Genomic DNA, 20863 nt, shown 5'->3' with positions numbered 1-20863 from the left:
AGAGCACATACTGTAACTCATACATATATATGGAGGAAGTGTATATTTGGCCTATGTGATGGGAAGATTAATTGGAGGTTTTAGTAATTATGAGCTTGGCAAAGCTGCGGGCTGGAGAAGACAGAGTGACCCATCTCTTTTACTGTGATGCATCAGCAGAGCGCCAACCACTGCAGACCCTATTCATATGGCAATTAATGGAGCGCTGTATATCAATGTCATTCCGGTGCTCCCCCACATAAGCGCATGGATTACTCCTACTACCAATTACGGCAATCCAATGTTTTACTGAGTGGAGAGGTGCCGTGGATGCAAATCATACCATCACATGTAATCACATAAAGCAAAATAAGGTGTCATTATGTTTATGGAGTATGGATTCCTACATGAGGTAAGTATCTCCGAAGGGTTTATTGAATTCGTAGGCTGCCCGGTGACGCTGTGGATGTGCCGTACGACACAAAGTGAATCTGGAGCTGGAGCTGCGTGGAATTTTGATTGCCATTAACACAGTAGCCTCTGTCTCAAGAGAGTCTGAAATTTATGAAGTAGGAGAGCAAAGCAATTAGGCTCCACGCCGTACATCATACCTGAATGCAGAGCTGTGTGTGCCTCTGGTGTCAGCCATGTTTCCATGTCAGATGTTATGCTTTGTTATTCTTGGCAACAAAAAGTGAGTGGTGATATCATGCCATTACTGCCCCTCAACACTACTGTAATATGACATTAATGGCCCATAATCACACTACATTACACATGCACTGAAATAACTCTCTTTACATTTGCTAATAGTGTTTTTCCATGTTGAGACATTAAGGATTTGTTCGGCTGTTTTTGTCAGATAGCCAGGATACACTCCGAGGTCTAACAATAACAACAACTCGCACATTCAAGATCTGTGTTTCCAAACTGCGGTTTGAGGGAACAACTTAATAACTCGCGCAATCTACTTCCAATCTGTGACCTCACTACTGAAGTTGCGAGATAAAAAAGTCCAAACCGCATTTATGGAAAAGCTAAGATCCGTCAGGAGCAGTTCGCACATGTCTATACACACAAATATACAGTACACTACACACACACACACCTCACACTGTATGGGGCCACTTTGCACTACACTCCTCAACTTCAATATTTCATCTGCACAACAGAGAAGGAGCAGCAGAGAGGAGGAAAGCCCTCCATGAAATAATTAAAGATCCAGCAGGGATGCAGCAGCACAGCAGCCGCCGTCCCATCCTAAGTAATAGATCAAATGAAAGCTGTCCCTCAGATCATTAATAATGAGTGTGGTATGGAGACTGAGGGGGTAGGGGTGGGAGGGCATGGAGCTGGTACAGGTTGGGGGAGGGAGAGAGGGCATCGGGGGAAGCACAAGGTGTTTTTATGTATGTGTGTGTGTTAGGGGTGTGGGGCGGGTGGGAGGGAGGGCTTGAATAGTTGTCTGAGTCCCCTGGCAAAGACCCCAGTGGGCCTCACTTGGCAGCCACATGAAGCGGCATGGCAAGAGGAGTCATGCATATGATTTGGCACCAAGTGTCTGCCAAACTCTAAAGACCCTACAGCAACGTCTATATACATCCCTTGTCAAATAAACAACATTTTACACAGTGAATGAGCAGGTTAGCAGGGGCTAATAATGCTCCTTTCAATCAGTAGGGCCTCAGAGCAGTGACTGGATATGATGGTGGATTTTTTTTTTTTGGGTGAGAGCTGAGTTAGCTAGACAGGCAGGGATGGGCTGTCTGCGTTGGGGGAGGATGGGGGGGATAAAAGAGGGAAGCCAAGGGGAAGACTGGAAAAGGAGGAGAGGATGGTGGATAGAGGATAGATGAAGAAGGGAGGAGGGGGGCAGGAGTGAAGGGAGACGCTGCGGATGCTGTCATCTGTGGGCTCAAGTCTCTCCAGATTCCTCCAGCTGGCAGGTACAGCGTATTTCCCAAACCCTATCCTCACCCCCAAATACTGTATGTAGCATTCAATGAGCAGCTTCAAATACCATCTGAGGTCTCTCCTAAATATTCGCCAACCTCAACCTCCTTAACATCCGAAACAGGGGTTGGTGTGTAAAGGCATTACACCAAATTGGATTAGAAAAATCTGATTAAAATAAAGTGATTGCAAAAACTAAACTCCAAAATATGTCTAAGGGGGTATTTAAAACACGAGATTAAAATACTCATGTTTAAAAGGGGAAATAATCAGATTATATTATTGAGTTTGAGATATCCAGTAGACTAAATTAAAGTACATGATCACAATTCAAATTTCTCAGCCTTCTCTTGACCCACACTTCCTACCAAACCCCCAGCGTGCGACCCCCCCGCCCCCCCTTCCCTCACACTCTTCCACAGTTGCACTCATAAACACACCACATGCATACACAGCACTACCACCTCCCTCTGAACACAGCAGGTGGTGGCAGACACCCCAGCCCCGTTCTCCATGAATGACGGGTGGTGGGATGTAAAAACACGAAGGGTGTAGGAGTTGAACTGATCGGTGGTGAGATGTTTGTCAAAAAGCATCCAGCAAAAGCTCAAAATGAGGCGGAAAAAAAGGCAAAAGCGAGGCAGAGATGGGGGAATTACTTTGTTGGGAAGGGAGGGGAAAAAGAAAATAAAGTTTTGAAAATATCCCATCAAAAAACAGATGTATAATTCAACAGCTTTTCATCATCATGCTCACCCTTTGTCATGGTGTGTGAATACTTATTTGCAGGGGCAAAGACAGCATCTCTGTCGATAGGTGCAGGCGTTCGGCACAGCAGGCTGTGTATTCAGGATGCCATTATATATTCAGGTTGTGCTTATTTTCTGATGTTTTCAGGGGATAGGTGCTGTACAGTCTGTGATGATTGCATGAAACCTCACCAGTTTTTGCCTGGCGGCTGTTGGGGAGGCTTCACCAGGAACGGTTAAATATTTAAACACTGCTGTGAGATCTCATTAAAAACGGCACATCAGCCCCCATAAGGCCCCTACAGCACTCCCTCACACACTCCCCGAAAACCCAGTTAGAACTCGGTGGAGTGTGACAAAACAGTTATTGTCTATTTACTGTGGAGAACTTGTGATAAATCATCATATCCTGTCAAATAAGGCAGCTGGCAGTGGTGTTGACAAGTGGCAAGTCGTCATATCAGGGAGGGAAATGATTGAGAATTCAGTTCTGTTTTGACAGCTGCAAAACATGCAGAAATATGCCAAAAACAAAACAACATGACAACTAGACCAGACTAATATTTCCATAACACACATATGAAAACAAGACTGAGAACAAACTTTGGCTCTCTGGAGTCTTCTTGCCTTCGCACAAAATCTGGGCAATTAATTCCAACTCTATTGTTTGGGGCTTCCCTATTTTTAGCCTGGCTGCCCTCTCAAATAAATTGATTTCCTGTGGCGAACTTGGAATGTTCCTTGTGTGCCATGTTTTTTTTTCCCTCCTCCAAACACACAAATACCGTCCTTCTTCCCCCAGAGGAATAAATCAAAGGCAACACTGCCAAGTTCTACGCAGCTGTGTATGTGCATCTCTTTTTATACTTGGAAATGGTTTATTTTTGTTTCAGTTCCATTAATGCTTAGGCATGTCTCTTACTTCATCTGGCATCAGCAGACAGCTGAGAAGCTACTTGCTTGACAGGCAAGTGGCTGACTGACTCTGAAAATACCTAAACTGACTGACTCTCCCTCTCCTCCTCTGTATCTCCGGTCTTTGATTCGATCTCTCCTGAGACACAGAGGTCTGATTTTTTTTGTGGTCCCTACCACAGAAATAATGGCTGGGTCAAAACAGACTAAGCTCTCAGATCGCGAGAAGATATTTAAACACACAGCCCTACACATAAATAAAAGTAGAGCAACTTGATCCTGGATTCTTGTTACGGCGTCAGGGGAGCCACTGGTCTTTGATGAGCACTACTAAAGACAGATGCATAGCAGTTGGGGGAAGCTGCGCTCGCAGGGAAAGCAGAAATTACAATGCACAGACTGACAAAGAAAGTGGGAGTAATACTGAGGAATATGAATCATTAAGCAGAGCAAATGTTTGCTCAACTTCAGTGGGACAACTGAAAAACTGCACCAAACATTGTCATATATCAAATTACTTTTTAATTATAATGCTGTTAACTCAGTGTACCAAATGCTTGCTTAAGTTGAGTGCGTATTGTGAATTCATGAGCACATTTTCTAAAAGCAGATGACCAGGGATTTTGTGAGGCTTACGTTTCAATTTCTGTTACCCACTGCCGCTGTCGCACACTGCCGCGAGAAGTAAAGGATTGTAAATAAGGCCTTTGGGGGTGTGAAAACAGATAGTGATAGAGGGAGAGAGGCAGAGAGACACAAATGAGAGAAACATACCACTAGATCCCAGTTCCTTATCCTGACTAAGCCATCTGAATCCCTCTACACCCATTTAGCTTGCTCATTCTATGGCTCTCCTGTGAGAGAGACGAGGCATTTGCCTACTTTACAGTCTTCTCACCGCACCTCGGAAAATATTGAGTTTATAGCCGCTCATCTCCATAATCAACACCATATACCCGGCAGCCTACAGGAGGGACTGCAAGCTAACAGGGGGAAAGGATTCACACTGGCTTTACCTCCCAACTCTTCCCACAAGTCACTCCTCCTGCTTTCTAAACAGAGTTTAGCAAAGCAGTCCTCGGGGCCTGATATGAGAGTAGAAATGTTTCCACAAGTCTTTGAAGCACTTCCAATGCTGTCCATCTCTGATAAGAAAACTTTAAGAGTCAAGCCTGTGGTCATCCATGTGTAGAATATGATATGGAGAATGGATATTATTCTTGTAAAAATGTTACCATCTTAGCCTCTCGGTATTTTCTACATCTTAAAGGCTCAGTGAGGAGGATTTAGTGGCATCTTTAGTGGTGAGGTTGCAGAACTCAAACTCCCATGTGCCAACCATGTAGGAGAACTACAGTGGCCGATACGAAAACCTGAATGGCCCTATCTACAGCCAGTGTTTGGTTTGTCCTTTCTGGGCTACTGTAGAACAACACAGTGGACTTAGTGGATGAGGACCTGCTCTCTGTATGTAGATATAAATGGCTCATTCTAAGGTAACAAAAATGTAGTGATTCCTATTTTCAGATGATGATGCCACTTTACTAGGTACACCTTGCTAGTACCAGGTTGGACCCCTTTTGCCTTCAGAACTGCCTTAGTTCGTTGTGGCATAGATTCAGCAAGGTGCTGGAAACATTCCTCAGAGATTTCAGTCCATGATGACAAACCTCCCGTTCCACCACATCCCAAAGGTGCTCTATTGGATTGAGATCTGGTGATTGTGGAGGCCATTGGAGTACAGTGAACTCATTGTCATGTTCAAGAAACCAGTTTGAGATGATTTGAGCTTTGTGACATGGTGCATTATCCTGCTGGAAGTAGCCATCAGAAGATGGGTACACTGTGGTCATAAAGGGATGGACACGGTCAGCAACAATACTCAGGTAGGCTGTGGTGTTTAAACCATGCTCAGTTGGTACTATGGGGCCCAAAGTGTGCCAAGAAAATATCCCCTACACCATTACACCACCACCACCAGCCTGAACTGTTGATACAAGGCAGGATGGATCCATGCTTTCATGTTGTTGACACCAAATTCTGAGCCTACCATCTGAATGTTGCAGCAGAAATCCAGACTCATCAAACCAGGCAAGATTTTCCAATCTTCTGTTGTCCAGTTTTGGTGAGCCTGTGTGAATTGTAGCCTCAGTTTCCTGTTGTTAGCTGACAGGAGTGGCACCTGGTGTGGTCTTCTGCTGCTGTAGCCCATCTGCTTCAAGGTTCAACGTTCAGGGATGGTCTTCTGCAGACCTTGGTTGTAACCAGTGATCATTTGAGTTACTGTTGCCTTTCTATCATCTTGAACCAGTCTGGTCATTCTCCTCTGACCTCTGGCATCAGCAAGGCATTTTCACCCAGAGAACTGCTGCTCACTGGATATTTTCTCTTTTTCAGACCATCCTCTGTAAACTCTAGAGATGGTTGTGTGTGAAAATCCCAGGAGTTCAGCAGTTTCTGAAATACTCAGACCAGCCCATCTGGCACCAACAACCATGCTATGTTCAAAGTCACTTAAATCACCTTTCTTCCCCATTCTGATGCTCAGTTTGAACTTCAGCAGGTCGTCTTTGCCATGTCTACATGCCTCATTGCATTGAGTTGCTGCCACGTGATTGGCTAATTAGCTATTTGCATTATTGAGCAGTTGAAGAGGTGTACCTAAAACAAGGCAAAGTTGACGGTTTGAGTCTCTGATTATGTCAGGTGCCGTTAAAGAAACCTCATCCTCAGGACTTGAGATAGGAACAGTTCCACCTCTCTGTAAAGAGGTAAACTAAAACTGCACCAGTGACAAAAAAAGAAAAGGAAAAACATCTTGCCTTCCAAACATCCTCTACAAAGCCAAGTGATGATGTAGCTGGCTAGAGCCTGGCTGGAGCAGTTATCCATCTCGCCCTGTGCTGCCAGCTGTCAGAGTACACAGCTCCAGCTAGCCGCCAGTGGCAGGTGTAATCAATATGGACTCCACAGAGAGTTGCACTACCAGAGGCCAGTCTCCACTCTCTAACCCATCTCTGTCTCTCCAGGGGAAACAGTAGGCAGGCGGGCAGGGAGAGTACGTTTGATGTCTCCTCCGGGCCACGATGGAGCAGCCCACTATAGCTCGGTAGAAGGGAGATGATTAATCCTGCCTACTGGATGCACCATCATGTTTTGAGTTAGGGTAGACTGTTGTTTCTTTTTATCAGACTGAGGTGAGTATTGTGCTACTGTGAAAAGTTGTCTTGTTAGAAATACTGTAAAGAGGATACAACTGTCACTTGGTGCTTATAAAGAATATTTAAGCTGAATCACACATTGATTTTGTGCTTTAACTGTGAGGAAAAAGTCATTACTATGATAACATTTATGTCATTCTCATCTCAAGATACACATTAAGGAAGTACAAAGGATTTACAAAACAATGTATAGACTCACACAGAAGTATCCCTTTCAATCATCTCTTATGACCCACTAGAAGTGTGTGGTGGTGTATTTATCTGCAGAGACTCTATCCTCTCCCTGTATACTCATATTTCCTTTGCTTGGGATGCTTATGGGCGTATACCCCCACAGCACTCAGGTGAGGTCGGGGCTTTGCAAAAAGGTAGCATCAGTTGCCAGACAGTGAGCAGAAGGCATCCAAGAGACACAGCATCAAAATTGCAAATATAGCAGGGCGAAATGCCAAACGAGAGCAAACCTGGGGTTGGCTTTTACTTTGCCTACAAACAGTAACAGATAATCCTGTATAATATACCTTTAAAAGAACAAAACAAAACATCTAACACTACAAAAATGATAGAAAGAGTCCCTTTTCAATGACAGATGCAATGGATCTTTTTTCTACAGTCACTGGTGTAGTGCTGCCGGAGCCCAAAGTGAGTGCTCGCCAAGTGAGGAAATAAAACATTCAGTTGGAATAATCTGATTGAAATTCATATATATATTTGAAGCATTTGAAGATGCAATCGTCACTAAAGCATAAGTCACACTAGAGAGCCACTAAGAACAACTGGAATGTTTAGAGGTGTCATGTGGACATTTAAAGGAACAGTGTGTAAGATTTAGGGGGATTTAGTGGCATCTAGTGGTGAGGTTTGCACATTGCGACCAGTTGAAACTTCTACTGATTATAATGCTTTAAGTGTTCATTTTTCAGGAGGTTTTTACTGGGAGCTGAATTATCCAGAGAGGTCTCTTCCTCTCCAAAACAAATGGACCCAATTTAAAGCAGGGAACAAATTATCTACATTAAACCGGTAAAAGCGCTGTATAGAGCAGTTTCACGTTAAAAAAAATTGTGTTTTCCTGATGCTGCTCTTTGCGGAGGGGTGGCTAACCTACGTGGCTGGAACAAAAATATAAATAGCCCTATCTAGAGCCAGTGTTTGGTTTGTTCATTCTGGGCTACTGTAGAAAACATGATGGTGCAACATGGCGGACTCCATAGAGGAAGACTCAACCCTAAACCCTAAACCCTAAATCATAAACACTGGGCCTATAATGTGTGTTGGTTTATTCACGACTCATGTATTAGGTAACAATGCTTGAAGAATGAAAGCTGGCTTATTTACGTTTTCATAGTCTGGCCTATTAGACGAGTTTGACCTGCGCCTGCACTGCAACTTTCCTCAGGATGGATGGATGGATGCGGCGTATGTAAGTAAATGAAGTCATTCAAAGCACAAACTACTTGTGTTTAATTCGCCTATATTACTTACTTCCACACTAATACCACCTGGTGTATCCATCACCTTTACTGTCGCTAGATGTTTGGCTTACTTTTGCATAATTTTCTCAACATGATGAAACTCTTAATATATATATATCTTAACATGAACAGCTGTTACATAACCTTCAAAATGAGCCACAACTTAACCATGCGTGTATCCACATCTATATAAGTGGTACTTAAACAAATATATCTACATCCTTTTTTTTCTTTGCTGGTTTTAAGTTTGTGCATGCACCTAATTTCATATTAAAGCTATCCTACTTACATACTGTATAGAGTCATTAGTATTAATGGTAATATACGGTGATAACGGTATAGACTTATTAAAAATTCACAATGCTGTCAAGTTGTGTAGGAGTTTTGACTGATGCATCATTAGTGTTAATTCCAGAGTGGGACTGACACACACACACACACACACACACACACACACACACACACACACACACACACAGAGTTATCTGTGTGTGTTGCTGTGCAGAAATATAGAGATGGGGGATTGGAGGGGAAAATGTTGGTGTCACAAATGAGCATCCTGGTCTCTGGAGAGACCTCTGGCAGTCATGGGACACTCTACATGTCAGCCACACAGTGGTGGAACGCAATTATAGTATATTTACTCAAGTAACCTACTTAAGTATAGTTTTGCCTACTTGTACATAACTTAAATATTTGTATTTTCTTTGACAGCAGTTCATGCTTGCAACTTTGCAAATTTGAAGATCATTTTTCATACAGAACACAGGCTGCTTTTAAAAAGTGATGTGCTGTTTGGTGGACAAAAAAAACCTCCCTCTAATCAAATCATTTTAATCTGGAATTTGAGTTTACTTCCTATATAAAATGTAAAAAAAAAAAGGAATAATCTATTATATATGGTTAGGGCTGTTTGCATTAACACATTAATCACCCCCAAAAATAACACCTAAATTTTTCAAAATGCGTACTACTGTTTTTACTGCCGCCAGCCTTTCAGAAGCAAATGATGGCTGAATTTTAAAGCTAATGATGATAGTGATATCATACAAAACTAGAAGACCTAAGGAATCCAGTGGTACCAACTATATTCTCCAGAATGGGGTCTAAATAAAGCTGCAAAGTTAGGCTACATTTTGGCGAGGGAAAAACAGCATGGCCATTTTTACAGAGGTCCCTTGACCTCTCACCTCAAGATAGCTCAGTGAAAATGAGTTTTGTGGGTATCCACAAGTCTCCCCTTCACAAACATGTCCACTTTATGTTAATCCCACACCGTTTTGGGCTCAAATTATGCACTTTTTTTGCATGTAATCTTTTTTACAGATTTATGCGCAGAAAAACTTGACACACAGTGCCTAGCTGTGATACATTCCACTTCTATGTAGCATTTGTGACCTGCTATCCAACCAAAAAGATCCCCTGTCCCCCGCTTAAAAAAAAAAGAAGACAAAAATGGATCTACAGTATGTGAGTTTTAAAGAGTTAATTGCATGCTGGTATGTTGTCTCTTTTACCTTTGATTTGAAAGAAAGAAATCTAAAAATCAGGATCATAAAGTAAATTTCTTTGCATTCATTTGATCCCCAATCAAGACTCTATGGTAAGAATTATTTGACCATGTTAATTTAGACTTCAAAACTGTTTTCAAATGCATAATTATGGAATTTTAAACCTGCTATTAAAATGTGATGAAATGCAATTAACCATGGAAATTCAATGATTAATCATGATTTTAAAAAACTTATTATTTTACACCCATATATATTTAACTTAAAAAGAAGTTGAAATATTCCCAGTGCACTGCAAAATACGATTCTTAAGATTCTGTTATGGACACACGTCTTTATAACTTAAAAGGTACAGTTTTAAAAAGGAAAGTCACAGTCATTGCCTAACCCTTCTCAGTGGGTACACTGTCAGGCTGAGCCCACAATGACAAACTAGGAAAAACAACCAAAACACAGTCAGAAATATCAGCCATACACTTTAGTGTCCAGACTACTGCACTAGACTTTTTCGTCGGCGGTCATTTTGACCGACAGGGTCATAAAAATCCGGTCATAATCTATTTTTACTGGTCATTTTAATTTTCGTTTTTAAATGACAATAAAGATATTCAAAGACATTTAGTTTTCATTGGTTCGTTTTTAATAAATCCAACAAGCAAGTTATAAAGTGTGCATTAATAAGGACATGAATGAAAAGATGAACAGACATCCACAAACCTGTGCCATTAGGCTTCACCCTGGACGCACCGGACGGCACTAACCAGGGTCCAGGGTGTTATGCAGTTATGCCTGTAGGCTCGGTGACACAAAATTAAAATTGTAATGAAGTGATTATGGTATTGAAAAATGTGTTCGGTTATGCACTGTTGTGTTTTTTTAAATTATAAACACGGTATTTTGTTCCTCAGTGCGTGCTGTTTTTATTTTATTTTGAAAACTGGCCGGATTCTTTCGTCTTTTCTGTGTCCGACTTCCTGTTTGGTACGATCCGCTCTATCTAGCTTCACTGAAGCGCTCGTGGCTCCTGTGAAAAATAGACCAGACGCCGTGCTTCGGTTCCATGTCCACTATGTCCAGGCCGTTATGTCAACAACGCTACATGAAGCAGATGAATGCCTTTTTCCTCTGCAGTGTGAAAACGGCAGCAACTTAAACCACTGACTGTGCACTCCACTGCCAAGTGGGCAGGGGTGGTAATTGCAACCGGTCAACCGGTGGTAATTGCTACATACAGTATGTAGGTCTGGACCAGGGGTCGCGTTAAACAGATATTCTCAGTCATTGACCATTTTTTTTACAACAATGACCGGAAAATCTGAAGGCCGTCGGTCATTTTGACCGGTCGTCTACAACAAAAATAAAGGAATTGGCCTCACTGTTCCAATACTTTTGGAGGGCACTGTATGTCTGCCCAGGTGACATTATGTAACAAAGTGCTGCTCCCCTACGCCAACAATTGAACATTCACTACCAACAAGATAAAAGTAACCAAACAACAGAAGAGGGAAATTACTCTCAACAAAACTGAAACAGCATGAAAAAACATGACATGTTACAGCAGTCAAAGGACAAAGGGGAAAAAATGTGAGTGCTATATAAGAATAAAAATATGACAAAAATTTAAATTTGGCAACACTTGTCGCACCTGTTTATGTAAATGCTTGCATATCTTTGACATATCAGGGTCTTGAAGAGTTGTCCCACATCACAGGGGAAAATTTCAACCACTACCCCCTGTAACTCTGATCTGAGGCGCAGGGCAGCACTGGATAATTAGGGGCTGGGGTAAAAATATGAAAAAGGATTGGGCTTTACTGCTGTATGAACAGATTTTGACGGTACAACTGGACACCTACAGGATGAAACCAAACTGGAACGTGAGTTTCTCGGTTTTTGAGGGAAACAGATCATCAGTCTGATTCCTGATAGCTTGCCTTAGAGGCTGCCGTTTTCATTACAGCCACAATATGTCCAATCTTCACCCAGAGAGGCGGCAATGCTTGATGAATGAGGTTTGTGATGGCTGGAGCACTTCAAAGTTTGGACATAGAACTCTCCTGGTTGAATCATCAGTACAAGAGAAGAATAACTGTTAGAAAATATCTGCTTCCTTGATTAAAAAAACCAACCAAACCAACCCAACCTGTGGAGAAGTTAATTATGACTTCCAAGGTATATTTCAGTCAGAAAAATCCAATCATAGGACTTTAAATTCTGAGTGTGCTGTGCTAATGGTGAAAGAATGCCGAAGATTGCGCTTTGATGTAAACATTCATCAGTTTAAATTATTTCACTCTGAGATTCTGGGTCATTTAGGAGCAGCAAAAACACTGACTCTAGCCTATGTTTCCCACGGGACCTGAACACAACAGCAGCCTGCTCTTTCCTAACACAGAAGTTGTACACACAGCAAAACATACATCAAGATGAAACCTATATATCTGAAATAAACAACCAAATTAAAATGAATCAGTATTGTGGGAATAAACATCGACTATTACTTTACTGATTTTTCTGGATTTTTCCATAGTTTCTATTGCAAAATTGCAATATCATGAATTCCTAGAGGGATTGTAGTGAAGGGAGCTGCGCGCGCTCGTGCGCACACACACACACACACACACACACACACACACACACACACACACACACACACACAGAGTAGCGCCCCTGGAGGTATTCACTTCTCCACCTAATTTAAAGTGCTCTCAATGCAGAGCAATGGAGAAGAATAAACAGTGAATTTAAAATGATTTTTCATTTTAATGACTTGTTGTTGTCTTTAAAAAATCATTTTCTGAAATGTTTTCAGGGGATCTGTGGAGGAGTCAGCTAATTTAAAATAGTGTAGATCTTGCCCGAAGACAGTTATCTTATGTATTTGCATGTACTATGCATTTTTTTCCCCCCGTACATTCCACTCTACATGCACGTATGGAAACACTTACGGGAGCGAGATATTTAGGTAAGCGAGCTGGGATTTCTTTTTCCAAATTCTTCGTGTCTCAGAGGCATTTGTACTTTAATTAGTACATTCTTGGTTTTGCTGTTTAGCGAGAAAGTAACTTCTGTTTGGTCTAGAATTTAGTTTGTGTTTAAAGCCAACGGTGTGGCAACAGTTCTGATTTAAAGACAGCAGAGTAAATGAAGCTTTTGTGTTGTAAAAGAGAAGACGAAGCGCTTAAACAGGCAACTGTCGTCTTATCCACCAACTATGACACCCTATTTTGTCAAACTAAAGGTTTTGCTTTCTCTTCACCTAGTTTGTATGAGGGTGAGGCTTGATTAAAAGTGCCCTTAAAGTCGAGTCTCTTTACATGACTGGGGTGAAATCCCTACTTGGGATGAGGTCTACTTAGGGTTGGAAGATAAAACGTTCTCGAAACTGGATCGCAATAAAATGTATGTCGATGACGATGATAGACTACAGTCATTTTTACTCAATACGCATAGACCTGGATAGATTCAAAGAACGTGTCAGGCAGCAGAAGTTAACAGACAGCTGACAGTCTTCCCTGTTGGGGATGCGCGTCATTGCACACGCCCGTTCTTTACTGCAAAGTTTGTGCTGAGATGTGTGAGTCGAGGTGAGGGGTAATTGAAAGTAGCGTGGACATAACAAAAAGACGGGAAAATGAGTGGCAGTGATGTTGAAGAAGAGCTCATGTCATCCTCAAAAACCAACGACAATGTGGATCAAAAAGCTTACACAACGTCAATAATTTGGAAGTGGTTTGGCTACTTGGAAGGTGACGACGCATGGACAAAGACAGTCTGCAAAATATGTCGCAAAACAAACCTTTTCCATCACCTGGAAAGGTGGCATTCCTGTTTAAACAATCTACCGTTTATTTCTTTCAGTTATTTGACAGTAATTAGTATCTAGTTCCTGAAATGTTCAGGCATAGGGTACTTGCTGTAGCTCTGGTTGAGGGTGAGAGGCTGTCAGTTAACAGTTTGTTGGGCACAGGGAAACGGAGATCTGTGTGGGTACACAAGACCTTCAAAAAAGAGGGTGGGTCATGGGGAGTACCACCAGTTGGTCCAGAAGCTTCTCCTCCATGGTGGCCGTTTCCAGGCATATTTTAGGATGACTCAGGGGCAGTTTGACAACCTGCTGTCTATTGTCGGGACGTATAGCTCTAGGTATCCAGCAACTGCTCCCACCAGTTTCTCCTCCGTTGTTAATCAACTGTAAATTTGTTGTCATGACCACCACAGAAGGCCCGCCTCTAAAATCATTCGATTGGACAATGGGGTAAAAATGACGTGGGGCGTTTTTCCGGTTTGAGTTGAGGTTTTTTTCAACTTGAGGAGTTCAGAGTGCTTTAGCAAAAATGGCAGGCGCCTAGAGTGCAGAAACCCAAGGCATGTTGCAACACAAAAACCGTGAACAAAAAGGGCCTTCGTCATGTTACGTGTATGTCTTGTGGTACTGGAGCACCAGCAGGCCTCTACTGAATGATGGTACTCTGTGTTGTTGGGTTCACCTGATATATGATTTTTATATTGTTTGTCTCCAAATCTTTTATTTGTTTGTGTCAATGAAATACCTAACAAACTATTCTAGCACAATGGCCCAGCATTCCCAGAGAGTCCTAACCAAATGGTCTTAGTTAAAAAAACAACTGAGTCATCTTTCACAAAAGACTTACAGAAAAATGTAACTGGTAAATCTCAAAAACACATGACAAAGACTGACCTCTGGGTTACCCTGAAGGAAGTCTAGCAACAAAAGGCAGGGATCTATTACAAGGTTAGACCTATCTCACCCCTACCTCTTCACTCACACTCACACACCTACATGAACACATGCACTCATTCGTAACAGGGGAGGAAATTCCATTCCACTCTGAAATGGTGGAGATGTACAAGAGCTAAAAATAAAGGAGTGGTAATCTAGTCTGAGACCACTGACCATCAAACTGCTTTTAATATGTAAGCTAAACCAATTCTAAATCAACACTCCCACACTGAGGTAGTCCATGGATACTCGCCAATAGGCAGGTAACTGAAACACCCTCAGGGTGTAATAGTCCTCTATCTCAGTGTGATTAATATGCGCAGTGCAACATTTTAATTTGAAAAGTCACTGGTCCATTGGATTTCCGTTACAGCCATGTCAGCCCTGAGACACCCACGCTGCTCTCCAGGAGAATCTGACACCACGTTATTTGGCCAAAAAACACTCTCTTGTCTGTCCGCTCTGTCTCTTCACATGTTTTCTTTAATCTCTAAGTTGTTTCTAAACCCTTTCTCTGTCTCTTTTCCGCAGTCTTATCTTTCGTTATTTCCTGACTCGCTGTAAAGTACAAGACCTCATGAAAGCTTCAGCGGGGAGAAGCAGCCAAAAAGCAATAGATTTACTGCATGTTTTGGCGAGATCGCCGGGAGAGAGGAGCAGAGAGAAACAAGAGATGAGGAGAGGTGAGATCAAGTGGTGGTAAATTAGATGGAAAATAATCTATCTATAATCTAAAGTCTGTCTCTATGTAACCATCACTATGTAGTGGCCTTGGGCTGCCCCAACTAAGAATTTTCCTAGTCGTCCAATAGTCATCATTTAGGGCCATTAGTCGGCTAGTTGCCTGAATGTTTACGATATTCATTTAATTATTAAGTGGTCTGTGTTCAAGATCTGAGAAAGAATAGTATCAGTGACATTGTTAACACTGTGCTACATTACTGAGAAATACAAAACTGTACTAATGAACCTTCATTAATATAGGCCTATATTTTATCTACAAGTGCACGTCACACACTGAGCGAGCTGCCTGTTAATGACGCTGTTGGCAAAGCAGTAATGATTGTGCTAAGTGGCTAATGGGCATGTAGCTACTTCCATGTTTCAGATGATACGTCATGTTTGTAGTCAACCAATGAAGATGAGTTTACGTATCACCTTGGGTTCGTCCTTCACCTTCTCAAAATGATCCCACACTTTGGATTTCCTGCCCGATGTGTTATTAACTAGCCTGTGGAATAACCGCAGGTACCAGCCCTGGAAATTAGAGGCCGTACACATGCCACATATTTAACCGCCTGGAAAACCCAAGGTCAGGTGCTGGGCACTACTCTCGTGCCTTTTCTGTGCCAGTTTTTAAGGTCAAGAATTGTATAGCCTATTTACCTAAAATCCTGAGCACAGAGCTGATCTCCTTACAGGCGCTGTAGGCCTATCATCCGTGGGACAGATGTAAAGCTCTGGGTAGCCCTGATGACATGATCAATTTATCAGACTGAATATTTACGGAAGAAGGTAAAGATATCTGTCGGCTGTGATTGGTTTGTAACGTGACTCCTGTCTGACTGCTGAGCGTGGCCACTCCCTTTGTCTGTCCTTTCAAATTAAATTCCCACATGGTCCAGTCATATAGGTTTTGATTCATTTCGACAAGGTGCAGCTTCTAACAGAGTTTCACATTTGGCGACCAATGAAATCTTGCAGACTAACGACCTTTCTGGTCGACTAACGTTTGGTCAATCATTAGGGGGCAGCCCTATTGTGGCCAATGGGCAATGCTGACAGCTGAGTGTAGCTTGGTAGACAAATGTTGCAAAATCTTGCATGTACAAGCCGAAGTTGTCTTCATTAAAATCTGATGTCACAAACCTCACTTGAAACTGATCTTTTAATTCACTGTGACATACCAAAACCTTGATCTCACTCTCACCAAAGTACTGTGGTCTTCAACAGTCGATGACAGGCACCAATGCTGAACTACAAAGTCAAAGGAAGGTGCATTCGGCATCTACAATGAAGACCACCACAGCTGTGTGTGTGTGTGTGTGTATGTGAGTGCTGACTACGTGTCTTTCTATCACTTTCACTCCTATCCTCCCACACTCCTTCTCCTCCTTCCCTCTGACCTCGATTCTCTGCCCTCCTAAACGACTGATCCTTTTCCCCGTGACCTCAAACTAGTCAGACCGCTCTGAGGATGATGGATCGGTGCAACACGGTGGCCCATTTAAAGTTAAGTCTTCTACTTTACAGCGTGTCTGATGCAATAAAGCGCTCCGCCTTGCAGTGTGCAAATGTGTCAGCTACACGCATGCAACAACGGCTCAAAGCTGGCGAAGTTTATTTAAAATTCAGGCAGTATTTATAGGATGACAATTCGCAAGCTGTTATTATACAGCATTAAGAAGACCATCATTTGGATATACTTCAAGGAGAATGTGTTGTTGCAGCCTGTAGCAGAATCCCAAGCTTGATGTCTCTTATTACTTCAAACAATTGTTTGAAAGCAGAGAGGCAGAGTTCACACCTGTTCACATGGCATTAAAAAGGCTTACTGGAGGGCTGTTCCTGACTCTAATGTTTATACCATCCTCTGCGTCGTCCCCACAGGCCACTGAAAACACTGTGGATTATTTAATAGTGCTGTATACTGATGGCAGGCTACAGTTTCACTGCCACTTTATGATCCAAAGCTGGGAAAGCTATCTTTCAGCTGAAAAAGATGGAGAAAGCATGAAGAGGAGGCATCATTCATCCCCCGTACAGTGTGCTTTGCACGCCGTCGCTACAGTTCCTTATTCCGATCTGTGGTGTACACAAGTCATGGGGCAAGACAACCTCCCTGTGCACATTAAATCTAGGTCTGCAGATAAATTGGTCGGAGCTTGGCCGGAGATTGCTTTGATTTACGGCGTAATTATAGAGTTTTGCTGCAGCATTGATATGCCCGGCTGTCTGTGCCTCGCTTCTTGTGTATGGTTAATAACAATGAAGCTGTCAGGTCTCAGAGGCAAGCAGACAGGTCTGATGTTACCGGTGGTATGATGTGTGCGGTGGCATATCTCATGTAGCAACCACAAGTCATATAGGCATGTTATATTACACTGCAGTCTCCAGTATGTCTGAGCATCCCGGCTGAGAGAGTAATCAGATAAGATAATGTAGTCAGGAGAGGGAGAGAGAGAGCAATGACTATAACGCTCATTGTCAGGATGGTAGTGCATCCCTGGGAGGGACGATCTATCACTCTCAACACTCAAACTCACATACACAGTCACGCCTCATGCACACACTCGAACACACACCCACACACAAAGTTGAGCTGGAGAGACGAGGCTGTGAGCGTTAGCAGCAGACAGGGAGGATGTTTATAAAGCTACCAGGCTCAGTGCATCTTTCAGGTTGCATTATGGGTGCTATCTAATTGGTGGTGGTGGAGGCAGAGGTGGGCCTCATTGGAGGTTCAAGCAGAGGCTAGCAGTCTCACAGCATCTCAGCAGCTCGTATTTCACTGCGCTCAGTGTGCTAAGAGGGTCAGTCTGTCTGTCGCTATTATACACATACACACACACACACACACACACTGAAATGTGTGCATGCGTACTATATATGAATATACCTGCACATGCAGATTCCCAAAGTAAAAGTTATACTATACAATAGATATGTAGGGACACCACATTTACACACAAATTCACACCCCTACAGATGTATTGTGTGTGTGCCACACACACATACACACACTCAAACTTTCCTAATTCCTTCCATTGTAAGCACTTCAGTGATTTAATGTAAAGTGCTTTTCTTAATCAAGAAGATGAGTAAGTTAATCTCTTTTTAATTGTGTTGCTTTCTTAGTTAACAAACTTTAATCAGTGTTCTTACTGTAGACTTTAAAAGTCCCACCCTCAGCAAAAACATGACACGACCTCTACAGAGCAAACTGAAACAACACGATCATCATCACCATGTTTCACATTTAAGGGTCCTGACACCACGGATACAGCAAAAAGCTGTGTGACTGTGTAAGCTGTGTCACCAGGGGCTCCATAAGAGGAGATTTCATTGAGGAAAAAGGCTTGTAGCCAGTCGGCCTGGTCTGTGAGAGGTTCAAGAGAGTGGAGTACAATTCCGATTCATATCAGAGAACTGAACACTTATACATCTTTCAGTTATCAATTAAAAAAATGGATGACTACACATGTAAGCACTAAACTCTTTTCTGCTGCTGCTAGTAATATGTCCTGCTAGTATTGCAATGTTGTTCTATATGGAAACATGTCACTGCTGCCTCTAGTGCTTTTAAAAAATGTATGTCCTTTTATGTTGCATCAGCTTTGCCTCAAGTTTCAGCACTGGATCACACATTTGATTTTACATTTTAAGTTTCATTGTTGTGACTAAAAATCATGTTTAAATCATTTCTTATTTATGTGTTCAAAGAAGTCCTTCAAACTGTATGTCCTGTTTTCTTTTTCCTTTAAGTTTTTGTGTCTTTTTTTGTGCTTTGTTGTACTTTAGACAGACTTGGGTAACATCTTGGCCACGGATGAAAAATAGCCTTTTTAATTCTGGCTTTTTTATACCATGTGTGTTTATTCATTCGCACTGTCCCTTCTAAACCAAACTAACCTAAACTACTTGGTAAAAATATGTACATATATATAAATTCACAGATACAGGTAAAAGTGACATACACGTGGGTGGGCAGCAGGTGACAACAAACATTTATCTTTTATTTTTCAGAATAAAACAAACAAAAATGATGTGCAGTATACGTGTGATATCATGACATCTAAATCACTATTATCACGCCACAATTCCTTTTATTTTAAAACATTCATCACCAATGTAGAGGACTCCAGCGCTACAACTTTGCAGCCTGAGGATGAGGTGTTAGCCTACATAGAGTTCAAGACACCCAAGGTGGATCCTTTTGAGGTTTTATGGTGGTGGAAGGAGCATGCTAAAATGTTTCCTAACCTGGCAGTGATTGTGCCGAATGTTTTTGCCGTCCTGGCCTCGAGCTCAGCTAGTGGAAGCGTTTTTCTCCACTGGATTTGTAATTCAAGCACGGAGAACCCAGCTTAATGCGAGTGACTGTGGCCTGTGTGTGTCTGAGGGTGCAGGTTGGGTCGCTTTTACTTAGACATAAACTCCTGAAACCTGAAATTTTGTTTGGTACGCATTTTTAATTTCTCCTAGCTATTTGGGATCAGTAGGATCCAATAAGTGTAAAAAACTAAACACTGTCAACAATAATTAAGTCCCAATTTCCTCAAAAGGGGCAACAATAAAGTCCCAATGTCCTAAAACAAGACGATAATAAAGTCCCAATGTCTTCAAACGAATACTGCTAACAACAGTGTCTTAGCTTGCTACCATTGCTAAGTTTCAACCCTAAAACCTGATCAGGTTTTGGACCTTGTCCACTTTTGTGTCAGGATAGGCTGCAGACTGACTTGGCAGAGATGGCTGCCATCTTGTTTTTACATAGATTGGTGTATTGTGCTCTTACTACCACTAGGTGGCACAAAAAAGTGTCCACGAACAAAGAAAACAGGTCTACGCTTTACGTAGAATGAAGTATAAGGTCATGTCTGCCTGACACACCAACCCAATGGTTGGCCATCATTCAGTGTCACTGTTGGTGAGCTTCTATCACCCTAGTTTTTGCGGTGTGTCTCGCACCTTTGGCACTAGCTGGCCTTTGTTGGCCTTATTTCGGTCGATTAAGCATGTTGAAATCGAGAAATTGAAATCTCTCTGATTGGCAGGTTACTGCATGAGAAGAGAAACAGCAGTGAAGAAAGCAAACAAACAGCTAAAGTCAAGAGGACATGAGACTGAAACAAACTTGTTATATGAGATAAGATTATTTTTTTGCCATTAAGCTGTTTAGCAGAAACACACACACACACACACACAGTGTTCAGTGACGCATGGTAAATATCCATTGTTCTTTCAACATCAGGTTGTGTTGCTAATGTGCTAATTGGCTAACTAGCATCTTGAATCCATCCTGTTGGTCTGTTTTTTTAATGATGAATACATGCCTGCTGGTATGGAGAGTTATTTTCTCTCATGCAGGCACAGAACAAGCGTGCTAGTTGGCCATTGGCTGTCTACTTTGTGGTGCATGCAAGTGCACCTTTTTGGCTGAGATACAGGCAACATGGGGCAATGCAACAGTCGCTCTTTGTTGTACTAGTTCTTTGATGTTAGTCTGGTCTACCTGGGCCTTTAATCTGTTAACGTTTTTATATATTTATAATATTTGTTAAAATGCACTTGCTCCATCAAGCATGAGTGTTCA

The 20863-nt window shown here is 42.1% G+C and overlaps 1 long non-coding RNA gene across 2 annotated transcripts in view; it reads right to left on the bottom strand.

Annotated features, from left to right (window-relative positions):
• LOC125901141 (uncharacterized) overlaps window positions 1-20863 on the bottom strand; it is a 163540-nt gene that overhangs the window by 1491 nt on the left and 141186 nt on the right. The gene's annotated exons all lie outside the window — the stretch shown is intronic.

Source organism: Epinephelus fuscoguttatus, linkage group LG14 (genome assembly GCF_011397635.1).
Source record: "Epinephelus fuscoguttatus linkage group LG14, E.fuscoguttatus.final_Chr_v1".
NCBI lineage: Eukaryota > Metazoa > Chordata > Actinopteri > Perciformes > Serranidae > Epinephelus > Epinephelus fuscoguttatus.
Note: the sequence above shows the minus strand (reverse complement) of the source record. Positions and strands in the feature narration are given on the sequence as shown.